The sequence below is a fragment of the Pleurodeles waltl genome, chromosome 4_1, assembly GCF_031143425.1.
Source record: "Pleurodeles waltl isolate 20211129_DDA chromosome 4_1, aPleWal1.hap1.20221129, whole genome shotgun sequence".
NCBI lineage: Eukaryota > Metazoa > Chordata > Amphibia > Caudata > Salamandridae > Pleurodeles > Pleurodeles waltl.
In genome coordinates, this window is record NC_090442.1 from 453,618,523 (window position 1) to 453,635,575 (window position 17,053).

A 17,053-nucleotide genomic window follows, 5' to 3' on the forward strand; every position below is an offset into this window, starting at 1 on the left:
AAGGCTGCAGAGGAAATACCACCATGGTCACCATTGCAGGGGTGCTGAGGGATATCAACGCCACCATGCATGCTACTTTCCCACAGCAGCAGGCCCTTTCCGCTAGCAACATGACATAAGACCCATCCACATCAGCGGTGTCCAGTGGAATGGAGGCCCTGCCAGAGGAATCACAACCCTCAGACACCCCTCCCTCTGTAGCTGTAGAACCCCCTCCGCAAATGTGGACGTCCATCCAGACATCTGGCTAGAGCAGATGCCAAGACCATACCCACTACCAGGAAGTGACCCTCGCCTGATTTGTCTCCGTTGTGTGACACCCTGTTGACTGTTGAATGACATAACTCCAGCTTCCCAAAGGCAATTGGACACTGGACCTGCGCAACCAATAGCTGTACCACTTAGGTGTACCACTTACTCAGATAATTCCATCTACCATGACCCCACTTCTCACCTCTTGGATAATGTATGCACCATATGTCTTTGTCACAATATCAATATTTGCACAATAAACAACACTGTATGTGTGTCTACATTACAACATTACAACATCCACAAAAGCCATGATTGTTATATGTAAGATGGCTATGCACCCCTACATCCAACAGGCAGTGTAATGGACAGCAGAAGGAGGCATCCTCAGCAGGAGACACAGTACAATGGATACATTCCAGGACACGTCAGAGAGTACAAAATCCAGACCCACACAAGAGTGTAGTCAGTATGCAAACCTGAAAAAAGACAAGGACAGAAAGTACCATCAGGATGGAAGGCATGGGGTCCAACAAAGCACATATGCCGCACATGAAGGCCTTCCCCAGTGTAGATTACCTCAGTTAGACTTTTCATCCTTGGCGTGGTCTCCCTTACCTTTTTGCTTCTGTTCCCAGGTTGTTGATGTGTGCTGGACTCGGATTTTACTGTTTTTGTTACTCTGGGCACTTTACCACTGCTAACCAGTGCTAAAGTGTAAGTGCTTGCTCCTTTACAAAATGTGTATGTAATTGCCTTATCAATGATTGGCATATTTGATTTATTAGTAAGTCCCAAGTACAGTGCACTGGAGGTGCCCAGGGCCCGTAAATCAAATGCTACTAGTGGGTCTGCAGCACTGGTTGTGCTACCCACATAAGTAGCTATGTAATCATGCCTCAGATCTGCCACTGCAGTGTCTGTGTGTGCAGTTTTAATTGTATATTCGACTTGGCAAGTGTACCCACTTGCCAGGCCTAAACCTTCCCTTTTCTTACATGTCAGACACCCCTAAGGTAGGCCCTAGGTAGCCCCAAGGGTAGGGTGCAGTGTATGGTTAAGGTAGGACAAATAGTAATGTGTTTTATATGTCCTGACAGTGAAATATTGCTAAATTCATTTTTCACTGTTGCAAGGCCTGTCCTTCTCATAGGTTAACATGGGGGCTACCTTTAAATCTGATTAAAGTGTAGATTCCCTTTGGGAGTGGATGGACATGTGGAGTTAGGGGTCTTTGACTTCACAATTTAAAAATACATCTTTTATTAAAGTTGATTTTGAGATTGTGTGTTTGAAAATGCCACTTTTAGAAAGTGAGCATTTTCTTGCTTATACCATTTCCGTGACTCTGCCTGATTGTGAATTCCCTGTCTGGGTCAGTTTGACAGTTAGGCTGGTTGCACCTCACACTAGACAGTGACACAAAGGGAGCTGGGGTGTAGCCTGTATATCCTGATGAGCCATCTGTGCTAGGAGGGAGGGGAGGAGTGGTCACTCATAACTGAAAGGGCTGTGCCTGCCCTCACACAATGCAGTCTCCAACCCCCTGGTGAGTGTCTGGGGCCTGGCCTGGGCAAGGCAGTATTTCACATTCACAAGAGACTTTGCTTTGAAGTAGGCCTACTTCAAAGGAGACATTGGGTATAAGAAGGGCACCCAAAACCACAGACTTTAGAACACCTCTGGAAACAAGAGGAACCTCTGCCTGGAGAAGAGCGGAAGAGCTGAGGAAGAAGAGCTGCCCTGCCTGTGACTGTGCTATGGGGAGCTATCCTGCAGTTGCTGCTACTGCCAGAGTAAGAGGGCAAAGACTGGACTTTGTGTGCTTTCCATCTTGTGAAGATCTCCAAGGGCTTGATTTAGAGCTTGCCTCCTGTTGTTTGAAGTCTCCGGGATAGCAAAGACTTCTCTCTGCCAGCACCTGGAGTCTCTGGAGAGACTCCTACCATGCCCTGTGGTGCCCATCCAGTTCCTGGGACCCTGAAAGGAGAAGCTGGCAGCCTAAGAGGAGGAAATTCATGCACAGAGCTCTGTGCCGGGAAAAGAGCGACGTGACTCTGATCTGCAGCTGAAGAAATGACACGCCGCCAGCTCTGCAGCTAAAAATTGACGCTTGCCGGAAACAAGACCAAAGAATAGACGCACAGAGCTGGAGAAACGATGTACAGCATCGCTGACAGAGGCTGGGAGATCGTAAACCACACTGAGTGGTTTTCAGGTCATCGTGCAGCTGGATTTCTGACGCAAACACCTCTGGGCGTGTAGAAACAATGTAATGTTTGCCCGGACCTGAGAGTGCTGACCGGATCGACGCATCACTCTCCTGCGGAGAGAAGAAACAACATGCCCGACCCGATGAAAGGAGAAACAATGCAAGATCTCACTTGTGAGTGAAATCAACGCATTGCATGCCCTTTTCAACGCACCCAAGCTACATTTTCGCGCTAACAGTGTTAGTGTGTGTTTTAAACTACAGAAAGACTCTTTTTGCATTTTAATTGATAACTTGACTTGTGTAGTGTGGATTCTTGTCGTTCTGGTCTTGTTTTGTTTAGATAAATATTTCCTATTTTTCTGAGCTGTTGTTGTGTCATTTTGTAGTGTTTTCATTAAGTTACTGTGTGTGTTGGTACAAATACTTTACACCTAACACTCTGAAGTTAAGCCTACTGCTTTGCCAAGCTACCAAGGGGGTAAGCAGGGGTTAGCTGAGGGTGATTCTCTTTTACCCTGACTAGAGTGAGGGTCCTTCTTTGAACAGGGGGTAACCTGACTGTCAACCAAAGACCCCATTTCTAACAACCTCCTAACCAGGGGACCACAGAGATTTTACCTATACGGCACCATTCACATACTATTCATCATAAATCACTGTAGCTGCCATCTGTCAATTACAACCCTTAATTCTCAAATCATTCAGCAATGTCTAGTGACTATAAATGCCTCAAGCCTTGGTAGCAGTGGGTGGAATGACATGAATACAGAAGAATGCAGCACACATTGCTCAATACTGGTCTGTACATTGGAGATTTTATTATAGGAAACTTCAGTGGGAACACCTGTTAAATATGAGACACTTTTACTGTGTATCTGACATTCAAACAGTCTGCTCCCCCAACACACACATATAGGACTACATCACCCCCCCACTAATGAGTCAACTCAGGAGGATTATTGTTAGCAAATCATGTGGATATACAACACTTGCCAACCCACATTCACCATACCTGTACGGCACTGGAAGTACAGATTGTTGAGCTCAGTCCTAGAGTCATCTGCACCTTCCTTCTCTGCTTCCTCAACACTTGCCATGGCAGCATTACCAGCCACTGGTTGAGCTGCCTCACCTTCATCAGCTGGCAATGGTATCTGATGTCTCAGATTGTGGAGCATACAGCAGGATACTACTATCTGGCATACCTTTTGGGGTGAGTAGAGGAGGGCACCTCTACACAGGTAGAGGCACCTGAAACTGGCCTTCAGGAGGACAAATGTCCTTTTGATTACATGCCTCGTCCTCCCGAGGGCTTCATTGAAACAGTCTTCCCCACCTGTGGCAGGGTACCTCACTGGTGTCTACAGCCAGGGCAGGTTAGGATAGCCAGAGTCATCTGTGTGAAAAAATGTACGACCAGGGACATAACAGGTACAGCAAAAGGGAATATTTTTTATGACATGCAATAATAGTGAACCAGTTTCAAATGCATACACACCAAGGAGCCAGTCCCTCTCTGTGTGTAGTCATGACGTCATGTGTAGGACATTGCTACTCCTCAAAATGAGGGAGTGATGAGAGATACAGGAAACTTGGCAGTGACCTGTGAGATGTACTGGTCTGCCAGACACACCAACAGAACATTAATGGAGTGGTAGTTCTTCCTGTTTCCATACACCTGTTCTCTGGCACTGGGAGGAACTAGAGGTATATGGGTGCCATCAATGGCCCCTACCACATGAGGGATGTGTCCCATATCATAAACGTCTGCTTTACATAGGCCACATCTGCACGTTTGGGGAATCTGATGTAGCTGTCCAGGTGTTGAAACAATACAACAGTACATCCTTCAACACAAGACTGAACATAGGCGGTGGCATCCCTGCTGCCAAGCCCACTGTATTCTGAAGGGGGCCTGTTTGGCAAGGACGTGTATCACTGACAGGACTTGTACTGTTGGAGGGATGGCATAGGGATTGCGTATCTCTGGTAACAGATCTGGCTCTGACTGTGTTCATAGATCCATGATGGTCTGACAACTGAGACAAAATCTTTTATATGCCTGTCCTCCAGGGTTGCAAGCTCAACTAGTGGACGGTACACTGGTGGTTGTCTCAGTCTCTTCATGGCAGGATATCTAGGTAGAGAGGAGAGAATGTGCATTGAGAAATGCGTTTGACACATGTTAGCAGAACATGTCAAAGTAGCACACACCTAACACTGTTGGACATTCGTGGCACTGCTGACATATATTATAATGGGCATGCAGAAGTGCTTTGGACACCACCCTTGCAGCACAATGAGGAACCTGTAAGTCATCTAGGACACATGTCACATGTGTAATGTACTATATGTGGCAGAATGGGTAGCCTGCACTGATCATAACAAAAGTAATGGGATGCATCAACATCATGCCACCACCTATGTGCCGCCGAGTATCTAAACAAGGCCATCAACAGATATACTGGCACATCATGTCACTGTGTCATGCATGTCACATGTGTCAGTGCTACCATGATGGCACAACAAGGGGCTGCTTCTCTTTTTGTCCTAATTTGTGTACGGCACACTTAGGAGATGTTCACAAAATGTCAGCTGCCTGCTCTGCAGAACTGGACAGATGGAAGTGACCTAAGTCTGCTGGCATATGTCGGTTCTGTACATAGCAACTGTTACTGCCATTTTCTGCAGTCTTGCTCACTTGACTCATGACACTGTTGCTAGCAACACCTCCAAGACCTGAGCTGCTGTGTACTGTCTCTGGGAGCCATCATGTCAAGCCCTGCAGGTGGTAGGGCCCAGCCTTCACATCAGAAGAGCTGGAGAAGATTGTCAACAGAGTCCTACCCCTGTATGGACAGCTTTAGGGGGCACCAGAGGAACATGTGAGCCCAATCTCTTGGTCACATGTGAGAGGGGTGCGTGTGACAGTTGATGGGGTAAGTGTACCGGTGAGGGAGTATAGATGCTTGCAGAGGGCATCAAGTGAAGGTGTGTGGGCAGAAAGGATGGGTATATGTGAGCATCTGGTGGGTCAGATGTGTATAGGCCTCTCCTGTTAGTATGGTGGCCAGTGTACATGACTTTCTCCTTTTGTTTGTCTCATCCATGCAGGTGAACACCCATCAGAAGAAAGGGATCTGGCATGCCATTGCCAAGGAAGTGCGGACCCCGGGGTCCATATCCAGCAGAGCACCCATGGTCGCAAGCGGTGGGAGGACCTGAGACACTGGGCCCAGAAGACTGTAGAGACCCAGCTGGGAATGTCTTCCCATTGAGGGCAGGTTGCCCATCAGACCCTGACCCCCTAATGGCCCTCATTTTAGCGGTGGCCTACTATGAGGTGAATGGGCGTTTGAGAGCAGCACTGCAGCCACAAGGTGATGAGTACTGACTGTATCCTGGGACTTGGCTCTGGTTGTATGGGATTAGCTACCTTACTGTAGCTTATGTGAAAATGTAGTCAACGCAACATGTATGTAGACTTGGAGGGAATGGGTATTAACCACCCAGCTTGAACATTGTCTTGTTGTTTCGCTGTCAGTGGATGTATATTGCCCATATCCAAAATTCTCCATGCCTGCATTGTGGAGGTGGTCTAATCAGATTGGCACATCTTACTCCATTCTACCTTTACTATGGATGTGAGCTTGTGTATTATCCTACCCACTGTGTATGACCTGCTCCATACATCTGCATTCGAACATTTGTGGCTCTGAGGTGTCAGTCAACTCCCATCGGCATAGCACACCTCTATATGCAACTGTGTGACTCAGCATTTATCATTGGGACTATGTGCTTCAGGTACTGGCAGTCATTACATTTCCACCACAGATATGGACTGTATATGACTAGACTAATGGCTTTACAGCTGTATCCCCATATATTTGTAATCTGCTATCCATTGGGTATGTGAAGGTAGGTCAAGTAAACTCATTTGAAATGTACCTTTCAAATGGTCAGATTGCAATCATGATGCATTTCTGAGTGCTAGACTTATGGGGATGAAACCTTAAACTCAATGGGATAGTACTAGAGGTGGTAAGTGCCTAGACAGACTTTGTCATTCACAATATGTAATTTTAATGCCATGTATGCCAATACCCTAGCAATTATAGAGCAACATAGCTTTTAAGCTTTCAAGCTTTTAAGCTGCCTACATCATACCTCAATTGTTACTTGTGACCACATCTGATGAAGTGTGAAAATGTCTGCTACCCTTATCCTAGCTGAAGTGGGTGACCAGGACAGGATTGGGTATTGTATGACTTATGAGATGTTGATGTGAGATAAATTTTGCATTTTCTCTTCTGAGGCTGCCCTATGTATTAGTGTGATGTGTTGTCAGTGTAAAGGCAGTGGTATAGGACCGTGTATGCGTACTGCATGCATGTATTTACCATCAGAGATGTGTGTTGTATGGTCTTCGGTACAGGTATTGCCAAATCTGGTATGGTATGTGTGAAGGTGGTGTTATAATGTTGTGAAGTCCTACTGGTGAAAATGCATGTATGTAGACCATGATGTCATATGAGTGTTCCTGATGTTCATCAGTTTGACACTGCAGTCAGTGATTGGGTATGGATGTGTAATATGTGCGATATGGGCCATTGTAGATGCACTTAGATATATTGTTAGTTGTGATACATATATTGTCTGCAGATCTTCCTCTGTGATTGGGTCAGACTAAACACATGCCTGTACCCAATGCTTGCATTGTACATATCAGATGTCATCAGTATAGCTGTCTAACTTGAAGTGGCTTAATCAGTCATTAGATCCAAATTGTCATTATTGTACAGGTTGTTATGTCAGCCATGTAATGTGACAGGCAGATGCTTTGTGGTGTGTGAGTGTAGTGGTATTCCCTTTCATGGATATCTCAATAAGGACATGGAATGATCAGTTGTTGTAACTGTAGAGATCTGATGTGTTTTGTTCAGTAAGCTGTGTTTACAATGGGTGATAGGAGTGCGGAGAGATATTATATGAAATCAGGAAGACATTTGTACTTCATCCAGGGCATGATATCCATGTAGACATGGCTATTGTGGTGATCATATGGATAACTCCAACCGTGCAGACTTACTTGGATGTAGATGTAGGTGTGAGGGTTAGCATACAGGGGTGGGTAATGGTAACAGGTTGAGACATGATGTAGGACATGTGTATTGGCATCTGACATAGCCTAGGCAGGATATGTATTGTCACATATGTGCAAGTTTACAAGTGTGTTGTGAGGTGTGTGTTGACCCTCTCTTTCCTTCCCTCCTTCTCTCTTTTTGTGTGCATCAGCATCGGCAGGCGAAGGAGAAGTGGCATAGGTGAGTAGGGATGCTGCAGGCCATGGGACCCGGAGTGCTGCTACCAGCGACAGAGAGGGACTCCGTGGCACAGTGGGCGAGGGGAGTGCCACAGGGGAGACTCGATCATTTACATCATCTTCAGAATCCTCCTTAAGTGGACACTCCCTGGAGGTGGCAGACCCTACTGGGACCGCCTCTGCACCATCATTGTCTGCCACCCCTCTCACTACCAATGCCCTCCCCAGGCAGGTAGCTCCCCACCTAGTTGCTTGTGCCCTCTCACCCAGGAGGGTGGGCATCTCCTTTGCCACAGGCACCTGTGCCCCTGTCCCTGTCAGCCATGCTGCTCTCAGTGAGGAGGCTATTGACCTCCTGAGGTCGATCTCTGTGGGTCAGTCAACCATCGTGAATGCCATCCAGGGACTGGCAGCTCAAGTCGAGCAGAGCAAAGCGCTCCTAGATGAAATTCACAGTGCACTGGCTGGCCTACAGAGATCCTTTCAGCCTCTGGCCTCCACACTGATGGCAGCCAGTCACACTTTGTCTACCATTCCCCCTCCACCTACCTCTTCCTAAACCCAAACCCCAAGCCCAGACAAAACTATGTGTGTGCCTATCACAAGCATACATCCACCTCAAAAGCCAAAGGTACCCCTACAAACACAAGCACCACAAGACTAACAACTGGCATGTACACAAACAACACCCACCTGCAGACACACCAACATCTCCTACCTGCACCGATTCCCCCACCACCCCCTCCTTCACAGGCACTACACCATACACCATACACACCTGCAGCCACCAAACCAACATTGACTGATCCAGCCACCATTCCTATCTTACCCTCTTTTGGCACAATAGCAGACCTGCAGACATCCACCCCAGTCACCACATCCACAGCCACCACAACCACTGATACACCCACATGCAGCACATCTACCATACCTGCAGACACCACCCCAACAGACAGTCACCCATCCACATGGCATCTCCCAACACCTCCTCCCCCTCTCCTCCCAAGACACATAAATGCCTGCACTCACCCACCCAACAGACACCCAGCAGTCACAAGAATTAATTGCACGCACTTGCACCTAAGACATTCACACCAACACCTCCTACAACCACTCCCTCTACCTCTACCTCCACTCCCAAACCTTTTTGCCATGACCGCCCTGTGTGTCTAAGAAGCATTTCCTCTCTGAGTTTCCCTGTTCTCTACTTCTCTCCAACCCGGTAATATACCCAAATGGTCTGTGTCCCTCCTGTGAATTGGTGCTGTTGTGTATTGTTGTGTTCGACTGTGCCGGTGCTGTGTATCTGTGGGTTGCTATGTGTACTGCATGTGTGTGTTGGCCGTGGTGTATGTAGTCTTGGTATGCATGTGTGTTGTATAAGTGTGTGTGTGTGTATGTAGGTGTGTGTGTATGTATATGGGTGTGTGGTTACGTGTGTGTTACCGTTGCAAGCCATCCCAGATGTGTATGTTGTTTGTGCGTGTGTGCTCTGGGTTTTCCCTACAGTGTCAGGTAGGTGTGTGTGCTCATGGTTGTTGTCCTCATTGCCGTTGCTGCTTCCAGAGTCATTGTGTGAGCAGGAGCAGTGGGAGGACTTTCAGTTTGGGTTCCATGGTGGCTTCAAACAGAAAAGTTTTCCAGAAGGTGAGTGTCTTCTTTTATAGAGTTGGTTTCTGCCACGGTTTTCGTCTTGGTGCGACTGCAGCAGAAACCTTGGTGGTGTGCAGCCTCGTAATGTGTCCAGCAGGAACATGGTGTCCGCCGGCCTGAAGGTGGCTACCTCTGGGCAATATGATCACACTGGCGGTACTGGCGGTAGTTTGGCTGTCTTCTGTTGGGAAGACTGCCATGGTCATAATTTGGCGGTCTTCTACGCCAGCCAATTGGAGGTATGACCAGCGACATGGCAGTCCTGGTACCACCAAACTCGTAATGGCTCCCTAAGTCTGTAGGTAAACTTTTTGACTGAGGCTTCACGCTTGCTGTAGCCGAACAGGGCTCCATTGCAGTCAGCCTGAAACTTTGACTTTGCCCCGGTTGAGGTGGAACCAGATATCCCAAGTGGCGGTTTTAGTTTCTAAGCACTAACAAAGATTAAGGCCCTCATTATGACATTGGTGGTAAATACCAAATACCGCCGCACTGACTGCTGCCAGCATACCGCTGCGGAGGTGGACATCCATCTGCCAGATTATGACACATACAAACAAAACTGACAGAAAACAGCCACAACCACAAATCTGCCAGACCCACTGAACGTGATAAACTTTTGGTGCTATCACCCATTCCGTTACGCCACCAATACAACGCCCTCCAAATAATGATCCACAAATCACCACAGTGGACATTCAGCGGTGGTACACCATTGGCAGCGCACACCCCCAATGCAGATATGGCCACCCAAATACAAAACAAGACAACACTGGCCAGAACAAAAAAGTCCACACCTGACACAAATACAAACACCCCACACACCCACCAACAGCACTGTAAAACACACACCCACATCACCCACAATCCTTTGCAAACACAAGAAGGCGATTAAACTTTGCTTTGCCAATCCTAAATAGAACTGCACACACATATCACAACTACTTATTCATCTGTCACACACCAAACACCACACACCTTCACACATTACACTCTGCACAACATACACACAACACCCATGTCCCCACAAAGGCACCCCCGTTTCACCGATGAGGAGTTGAGGGTCATGGTTGAGGAAACAGTCAGGGTAGAGCCACAGCTGTTTGGAGTAGAGGTCCAGCAGATCTCCATTGCCAGGAAGATGGAGCTATGGCAGAGGATCGTGGACAGGGTGAACGCCGCAGAACAACATCCACGCACAAGGGATGACATAAGGAAGAGGTGGAACGACCTATGGGTAAGGTGCATTCCATTGCAACAAGGCACCAGCCTGCCATCCAGAGGATTGGCGGTGGACCCTTACCTCCTCCCCCACAGCTGACAGCATGGGAGGAGAAAGTCTTGGCAACCCTGCATCCTGAGGGACTCACTGGAGTAGTCGGAGGACTGGACACTGGTGAGTCAACATTTACCACCTATCATGCCATCTCGACCCTTTACCCTGACTCCCATCACTCCACTCCATCCCACACAGTGAACCACCCCATTTTCCAAACCTAAATGCCAAGCCCTGCATGCCATACTCACTGCATGCACATCCCTCCCAGCTCTGCATGCACACCCACCACCAATGGATGCACAACATGGAGAACTAACAATTCCACAATATATCACTTTACACAACCAAAGTTAGGAGGACAACATCAATCACATAGGGAAAGCTAGTAATGCTAACTATGTCACTGACATGTACCACAACACATCACTTACATGCCTGCAGGTGCCCCAGGCAATGTCAATGGCGAGGAGGTGCCACGGCTACCTTGTCCCCACCAGATGATGCCCCCAGTGATGACAGCAACTCAGGAGCTCTGGATCTGGATGATCTCCCAGGCCCATCTGGGACCACTGGTCAGTCGGCTACCACATCCCACACCCAGTCCACCACAGGACACCCCTGAATCTAACATCACAGCAGCCAGCCAATGCCCCCACACCTCTGCCCCCAGGACACACGTCAATCAGTAGTGCGCCCACCTGTACAGGAACCCGAATCTATACCACACAGGCATGACAATGAGGGTCCTGGTGTCAGTGGGATTGGGCACACCGTTCAGGGAACACAGGCACAAGGGGTCAGGGACACTCCGAGGACAGCTGTGTGCCAGGCTGGGGACAGGCCCTGGGAACCGACTGCCCAGGAGGCACTTACAAACGTCCTGGGGACATACCAACAATCCCAGGACAGGATGAGTTAGGTGATTACCATCATGCAGGAGAACCAGAAGTTGCAGGTGGTACACCACCAGGAGGTCTTGCAGCAGTTGCAGGGCATAAATACCAACATGGCCTTCACTGTAGGGGTGCTGTGTGACATGGCCAAAACCATGCGGAAGGACAGAGAACACCAGTGGGCCACTTCCACTAGCCACTCCACCCAGCAGCCCTCCACATCTGCTGCAGCTAGTGGACAGGAAGCCCTGCCACAGGACCCACAGGCCACCCGCACGCCTCCCCCTGCAGAAGGTGAACCACCTCGCAAATGTTCCCTGCGACCCAGACAGACACCAGAGAGTTGCCAAGACCTCCATCAGCTGCGGGACACTGCTATTGCTCAGGACAAAGACATCATGCACAGACCAAGGATACTTGGCAGTGACGTGAGAGATGTACTCGTCAGCAAGGCCTTCCATCTGGACAATGAGTGAGTGGAAACTCTTCCTGTTCCTGTACACTTGTTCATTGGCCAGGGGGGGGTACTAAGGCAATATGAGTCCCGTCAGTGGCCCCAGTAACATGTGGTATGTATCCCATTGCATGGAATCCAGCCTCCACAGTGGGCAATTCATCTACCTGGGGCAATCCAATGTAGCTGCACATGTGTTTGAGCAAGGCAGCCAAAACCCTTGCAAGCACAATAGAGAACATTGGCTGTGACATTCCTGCAGCCAAGCCCACTGTCACCTGGAAAGAGCCAGTTGCCAGGAAATGGAGCACTGATAGTACCTGCACAAGAGGGGGTATTACTGTGGTGCAACAGATAGCAGGTAGCAGATTAGGCTCCAATTGTGCACACAGCTCTGTGATTTGTGCCTGTCCTCCAGTGTAGCCAAGTCCACAAGGGGTCTGTACACGGATGCTTGCCTCCTCCTCTTATTCCTCTGCAGTGGTTGATACCTAAGGGACCCAGAAGTAAGAAGGGAGTGACAACAGGAACTATGGATACACTACATCAGTGTACACATAGCATGTTTGTATGCTGGAATTGTCTAGGTGTGTACAGTCAACAACAATGATGCACTTTTAAATCAGTACATGTGTACTAGCAGTAGAAAATGGCAACCGCCTGTCCTGTATGCAGGGACAGGTCGAACTGACCTCACTCTGCCACCGTTAGGCGTCATGGTGGGAGGCGGTCTGCACCACCGTGCAATTCCTCATTTGCTAGCATGGGCTTCTATGAAGTATAGGAACCAATGATGATCAATGCCGGCGGTGAACAACCGTGACCGCCATTTTCTTTCTATCACTTCACTTGATTCCTGACTTTCCACAGGACAACATCTCCACTGCATGTGCTGATGTGACCTGTGTCTGGAACCTGCCATAGCTCGTGCAACAGGGGAAAGGGCCCCAGCTTTCACATTGGAGGAGGTGGAGAGGCTCGGGGATGGCATCCTACCCCTGTATGGGCAGTTGTATTGACCTCCAGACCAACAGGTGAGTACACCCTGGGTACGTTGCATGCAACATGGCTGCATGGAGATGTGTGTGTGCTGGCAGTGTGTCATTTGGTGGGTGTATGGCTGGTGGCAGTGTCTGTGCAGTGGTGAGGGTCACGTGTGTGCTTGATAAGGGGCAAATGCAGTATGTGAGCCATTTCTTTCAAAGGCTGGATTGTATGGTTAATGGTGTCCTTCTGTCTGTGTTCCCTCTGCAGGTCAGCGCCCATCAGAAGAAGGGGTTGCGGCGTGCCATCGCCAAGGACGTGTGGACCCTGGGGGCCAATAGCCGGAAGAGCAACCACTGCAGGAAACGGTGGAAGGACCTGAGACACTGGGCACGGAAGACCACAGAGGTCCAGCTGGGGGCGGCCTCCAAACGAGGGAGGGGTGCCCGTCGGAACCCTCCTGATGGCCCTCATACTGGCGGTGGCCTACTCAAAGCTAGATGGGCGCTTGAGGGCATCACAGCAGCTACAAGAGGGTGAGTAAAGTGTGTGTGAGAACCATCTATGTTGCCTGACATTGGATTTTGGTGAAGGGTTCTAGTCAGTAGAAGCCCCAATACGCCAGCTTAGACATTGCAGCGTAATCCTGCTTAGGTATTTGGGGTGTAATGCATATTTTAGATGGCTAGGTAGCAGGCTTTCCATGTCAGACAGGGCTTAGTTGGTTCCAATTGATGTGCAAGTAGCTGTGTTTGACTCCCACCTGCTGTGATACCTAGCCAATGGTATGCCAGCGTGGTCCATAGTGCCCATTCTTAGTCCCTGGGTGTGCTGGTGTTGTGTATGCCATCTGTGCTGTTGTTGCTGTGACTGACCCTGTGCTCCCTTTCTTCCCGCTCTCTCCTTTTGTCATCCTGTCCAAGTGTGCATTAGCATAATCTGGAGAAGGAGCAGGGGCACCGGCGAGTGAGGGAGCTGCAGCCCACAGGACCCAGGAGGGAAAATCTACTGACACTGAGGGGACCAGTGGGACGGACGGCGAGGGGAGCACAACAGGGGGACAGGAGCTGATTCAACTGACTCTGATACCTCCTCCGATGGGAGCTCCCTGGTGGTGGCAGACCCGTCTGGGACCACCCCAGCTACAGGTTCAACCGCCACCCCATACCAGCACCGCACTCCCAGGAGCCCCCCCACCGAGTTGCCCGTGCCCGCTCACCCAGGAGGGTGGGAGTCTCCTTTGCCCCAGGCACCTGAGGCCCTGCCCCAGTCAGCCCTGCTGCCTTCAGTGAGGAGCTTATTGACCTCCTGAGATCCATCTCTGTAGGGCAGTCAACTATAGTGAATGCCATCCAGGGGCTCACATCCAAGATGCAGCAATGCAATGCCTTCATGAAGGGCATTCACGATGGCTTGATGGCCCTACAGAGATCGTTTCAGGCTCTGGCCTCCTCCCTGACAGCAGCCAGTGTCCCTCTTACTTCCGTCCCCCCTCCAACTACCACTTCCCAGTCCCAGTCTCCTCACCCCAAGCCCATCCCATGCACACATTCTGACAAGCATGCACACAAAACAACAGACAATACTCACACAGACAAACACCGGCAGCACACTTCAGTCCACAAGCGCTCACACAGCCAACACACAAATGCACACACACCACCATCCACTGACTCCACTGTCTCCCTTTCTCCTCCTCCCTCACAGTCACATCAGTACTCACACCTGCATGCACTCCGTCAACAGTCCCTGAACCTGCCACCTGTACAGCCTTGCCCACAGTTACCACAACAGCAGACCCGCACACAACATGCGCAGTCACCACTACTACCGTCACCAAGTCATGCAGCACACCTACCCACTTGTAGACACCACCACAACATTCATCCACACATCCTGTTTGATCTCCCCCACTGTGTCTGCCCCACTCCAAAGACACGCAAAAGCTCACACTCAGACCTCCAACAGCTAGCCACCTCACACATGCACACGTTTCATGCACCTGCACCCAGTCCAACACACATCCTCCTCCTACAACCACTCCCTCTACCTTCACTCCCATCCCTCCTCCCACATCCCACCACATTGGCCCTAAGAAGCTTTTGCTTTCTGACCTTGAACTCTTCCCTCCCTGTCCCCCCTGTCCTGCCCATACGAAGAAGGTCCCACCCCGCAGCCCAGTACCTCCAGCACCCAACCTGACTCTGTACCATCCCCAAAGACTACAACTGCCACTAAGGGGCACATGAGTGTGACTCCGACCCCCCACCCCAATTCCACTCCTCCGCCCCCAAATGGAAGGCGAAAGTGCCGCCAAACCAAACACAAACCAAAACCCAAAACAAAGGAGACAGCTCCCAAAGCTAAACCCAAGGAGCCCCCTCCCAAACCAAAAGCCAAAGAGCCCATTCGTAAAAAGAAGCTCCACCCCCCTCTTCCCCTGAGGTGCCTGCATATTTCCAACATGATTCCCCTGCACAGTGGAGTCCCGTTGTTGTCAGGAATCAAGTTGGGGCTTGGACTTTGCGCCATGGGCATTACAGACTTTGAACTGGCCAACGGCCCTGCCTGTACATATGTTTTTCTATTTTGATTGGATTTAGGCTCTTCATCCAACAGGATTACAGTGGTTGGAACAGGGTTATGTCTCTTGGCTTTCTTTGTTCCTGGGTTCTGTTACTGTCGATTTACTCTGCAGATAGTTCTGGGTATGTGGTGTGTGTGTATGGTGTATGTTGTTTGTGTGTGTGTCACTCTCCCCTCCCTCCCTTGTGTACTAGGTGGATGCACTCACCGTCGTCATCGGCGTTGGTGATCCAGGACGGCCATGGTGTGGGACAGCATCAGTAAGACTTGCAGGTCAGGTTCTATGGCGGCCGCGGACTCCTCTGTGTCCCTGAAGGTGAGTGTCTCCTTTTCTGTGATCTGTTTCCGCCAGGCTTTTGGTGGTGATATTACTACCCCGGAAATCCTGGTGGTGTGCTATGTCATAATATGGTCGGCGGATCTTTGTCTTCCGACTGCCTGGAGATTGCTACCGCCATGTTCAGTGTTCGCACCGCACTGGTGGTTGATGTGGTGCAGTGGCTGTCTATGGGAGGGATCACCACCATGGTCATTATTTGGCAGTCATTACCACCAGCCTGGAGATGGTACTACTGTCATCGCTGGTATGGCTGCCACCAAGGTCATAATGACCACCTAATCCTTTAGAAAATTCATATCTCCAGTTCGCCTTATCTGATTTTATTTGTTTTAGTGTCAAATCAAAAACAGAAATATTTCCTATTTTTATAAATTGGTTCTGGAGTTTTAAACTGTTTTCTGTGTTTTATTTTATTACCATTTTATGATACTTAAATGCTTAACACACTTTGGCCCATACCTATGATTTTTGCTGCAAAACTGCGGTAACGCTGTTTGGCTGCAAAACGTTTAGCGCCAGGTTGCGTCATTTAACAACACCATATTTATTTAATGGTACAAGCCGGCGCTAAACTTGGCTAGCGTCTTAGAAAAAGGCACTAGCCAGGTGGAGGGGCGGTAGGGAAGGAGGAGTTTGTGCATCAGAAAATGATGCTAGCCAGGTTAGAGGTATAAAAAATGCCTCTAACCAGACCAGCGCCATTTTCTGGCGCACAACCACCAAAAACATGACTCCTGTCTTAGGAAAGACAGGAGTCACGCCCACCACCTCAATGGTCAGCACAGGGGACAAGTGTCCTCTGGGCATGGCCATTGTACCCTGTGCCATGCAGGGGGCCCCAAGTTAGGGCCCCCGATGGCAAAAAAAATAACATAAAAAAATACTTATCCAGACTTACCTGTGATGGGGGTCTCCCATCCTCCAGTGTCCCTCTGGTAGTGGTGGGGGTTTTCCTGGGGCTTGTGGAAGGCCCCTGTGGACCCATTACATGGTGTTTAACCTTGGAAATGGGTCCACAGGTCCTCTAATGCCTGGCCTCACCCAAGTGTTAAATAATGGTACAAAGCAAGCTTT